Here is a 3,493-nt window from a genome sequence, read left to right on the forward strand (position 1 = left end):
TTGATTCTGGGTTCCTGCTGGGAAAGAGGCTTGGGGTTCTCATGAAAGTGATTTTGCCAGTATAGAACTCTGGCCCGAGAAGCTGTAGGGAGGTTTGTCAACCCAGAAGAAAGATTAGGGGATCATGTATGAAGCAGCGTGGGGTGGGAGAATAGCCCATCATTCAGCTTCAGCTAAAGTAGGAGGAGTGGGTGAGTCACTCTGTCTAATGACTTATCCTGGTGTTTTTCTTTCTAAAGACTTAACGCTGGAGAGTATTAGTGATGAAGAGACTCATCCAGGTAGGGAACTACGTGCCAGGAAAAATCCAATGGGAAAAGGTTCCCAGGAGCCCCCAGGTTATCCCTGCTACTTGTGAGGAGGGGCTGAAGGAGGGAGTATGAAATCAGAAGGAAAATGGAAATACGTGTGAGGTCTGGCTTTTTTTCAGTTTCTTGGCATCATGGTGAGAACTGTCTCTATGGGCTTTGGGGGTGCCGCGTTCATGAGAGATTCTCTTTGCAGTCCACCTGCTCTTTTCTGCCTGTGGAACATCAGAACCTTTGGTTTGGATTAGTCAGCACTCCTTGGGATTGTGCACAAGGGGTGTTGGCTTAAGCACTGGGTGTCATCTGTGATGAAGGGAATCTGGGGGACACAGCTCTCTCACAGGCATTTCCTGGAACCTAGAGAAACAGTTCTTCTGCTGTGTGCCAAGGGGAAATCGAGAATCACCCTCTGAACTTTCAGGACTTGTTAGTGCATATTCATGTTTCTGTCCTCACTGTGCGCTCCTGGTTTAAAGGGATCTCCTGGGGTGGATGGTGGAGTGAATATTCACTCTGGGCTCACTGGTAAAACTTCAGTCTCCTTTGAAAGGAGGAAGAAAGTTTAACCTTGAGCACATTTCCAGCCTCCACTTCCCAACTCAATCACAGATTCTGAGATGAGGTTTCTTTCTCCCCAGTTCTCTAATTTTTGGGGAAAGCCAAGAGTTCCTTCCCACAAAAGATAGTAGTACACTATTTCCTGTCTTCAAAAATTTGGCTTCGATTTTGTTCTTTAAGTTGATATTCATCTCTTAAGGGCTAGATTTATTTTTCTTTTTCTTTCTTTCTTTTTTTTTTTTTGACGGGGTCTCACCCTGTTGCTAGGCCAGAGTGCAGTGGCGTGATTTCAGCTTACTGCAACCTCCCCCTCCCGGGTTCAAGCGATTCTCCTGCCTCAGCTTCCTGAGTAGCTGGGACTACAGGCATGCACCACCACACCCTGCTAATTTTTGTATTTGTAGTAGAGATGGGGTTTCATCATGTTGGCCAGGATGGTCTCGATCTCTTGACCTCATGACCCGCCTGCATCCGCCTCCCAACGTCCTGGGATTTCAGGCATGAGCCACCATGCTTGGCCCGTTCTAGACTTCTTATTCACAGATCACCAAGAAGTATGCAGGAAGCACCATGTGATTCAGTCCATGCTACAGAAAGCATTTTACATAGTGAGATATAAAACTAAGTGAGACCTAGAACTCTGAGTTTGATGCTGTCATTTGTTTTTTCTCATAAGACCCCTGACCACCTATGTGTCACCAGCACCCTCTTTGTTAGAGACTTTCAACATCATTGTACAGAAGGAAATATGAGAGAGGGTGAGAGGGAGCTCCCCGCTTGAAGATACAAGGGAAGACAGCCCTACTTTCTTCCTGAAATTTATCCGCCATCTCCCTTAAGGTAAGCGCTCTGACCGCTAATGATTTGTTTAGAATTTTCTAGGTTTGAACTATTATACACAGCATAAGTCAATATGTATTTCTTGGCATCTGGCTTTTTTGCTTACATTATGTTTTTGAAATTCATTCATGTTCTTAAGTGTAACTATAGTTCTTTCATTTTCCTGTTGCATACTATTCCACTGTAATAACATGTTACATAAGGTTTATTATTATTATTGTTATTTTTGAGACAAAGTCTCACTTTTGTAATCCAGGCTGGAGTGCAGTGGTGTAATCTCAGCTCACTGCATCCTACACCTCCCGAGTTCAAGCGATTCTCCTGCCTCAGCCTCCTGAGTAGCTAGGATTACAGGCGCCTACTACCACACCCAGCTAATTTTTGTATTGTCACGAACTCCTGACCTCAGGTGATTTGCCTGCCTACTTGGGAGGCTGAGGTGAGAGAACGGCGTGAACCCGGGAGGTGGAGCTTACAGTGAACCGAGATCATGCCACTGCACTCCGGCCTGGGTGACAGAGCAAGACTCTGTCTAAAAAAAAAAAAAAAAAAATGTTAATGTTTTCTGTGTGGGACTGTGGGTAAACTGCTTTTAAATAGAATTTTGTATGAAGTTCTTTAGGCAATAAGTAAAATGGAAGGGTAACCTGATGGCAGAGAGCAGCCAGGACCACAGTTGCCTGTGGATGCCGAGACTGTGGTGGAGCCTGGAATGCATCAAAGACCATGAGTCCCCCCGGGCAGTCAGTTCAGTGACAGCACCGCTCATTATCTGATTGGAAGGCACCCTAGTAGCAGATGGAGAGAACAGGGAGGCCTAAGATGAGTCCGGGCCATGGCAGGACTCCAGTGAGGGGATTGTGGAAGATGTGAAAAGCATCCTGGAGGGGAGGTAGCCCTGCAGTTTAGCGGTCCAGTTTCCCTCACTGGTCTGACTTGGTATAGCATAGAGGTGCTCACACAGCAGCCCCAGTATCCTCCCACTTCCTTAAAGGCTTAAACATACCATAGTGTGTATCAGTTTCTTAAAGAGCACAATACCACGTTACTGAACAACCAAAATTGCAGAGAAGTGGCCTCGTTTCCTGGAAGTGTTTCAGGGAGGGGAGGTGGTGAGGCTTCGCTGGGGAAATGCTCATGACTGAAGAAAGATGAGGCCTGAGGATGGACAGTTGGGCTCAGCCACATGGAGACCACGTGGTGCCCTACAAGAGCAATCTGGTGGTGTGTCCAGCCTCAGCTGTCTGGGGTAGCAGTTTGTGCCTTTGGGCTATAGTTGAAGACCAGTTGCCTCTTCTAGGCTGGCTCCCATACCTCTCCTGGTAACAGCTTCTTAAATCCCGGAAGCTGATAATGGTGTGGTAAATGGGCCCTGGACAATGGAGGCAAGAATATGGTGCTCAGGACTTCTAGGTCCTAACACAGGCTGTGTTCCTGGCCCTCCCCTTGTAACAGAGGCACCTCTGTCCCTGGCTGATGAGTTCCCACATCTCTAATTTCTCCTCAGCCTGGACTGCAGAGGTGGGAGCCCAGGAGATGCTGGCGTGGAGGCTGCTTAGTGGGATGACGTCACAGTGCACAAAGCTGGGAGCCTGCACTCACTGAAAAGGGGTTGTCTCTTCTTCATCCAGGGTGAAGCCCTTCTAGGAGCTGACCAGGGTGCTGACTCAAAGGGAAGGCCAGCACGTGCTGCAGGGACATCTGAGGGAGACTCAAGCTCTGCAGTCAGGCATTTTCCCAGGCTTGGCGTAAAGAAGTGACGGAGACTTTCCTGTGATTCCTAGGCT

At 47.7% G+C, this 3,493-nt stretch overlaps 1 long non-coding RNA gene across 1 annotated transcript; it reads left to right on the forward strand.

Moving 5' to 3' along the window:
- Positions 1–9: 9 nt before the first annotated feature.
- On the forward strand, positions 10–3,487 carry LOC108524597 (uncharacterized). Its single transcript, XR_001884091.1, has 3 exons — positions 10–281; positions 1,543–1,706; positions 3,214–3,487. It is a non-coding gene; the product is annotated as an uncharacterized LOC108524597 (long non-coding RNA).
- The last annotated feature ends 6 nt before the right edge of the window (positions 3,488–3,493 follow it).

Source organism: Rhinopithecus bieti, unplaced genomic scaffold (assembly GCF_001698545.2).
Source record: "Rhinopithecus bieti isolate Rb0 unplaced genomic scaffold, ASM169854v2 repeat_6945, whole genome shotgun sequence".
Classification (NCBI taxonomy): domain Eukaryota; kingdom Metazoa; phylum Chordata; class Mammalia; order Primates; family Cercopithecidae; genus Rhinopithecus; species Rhinopithecus bieti.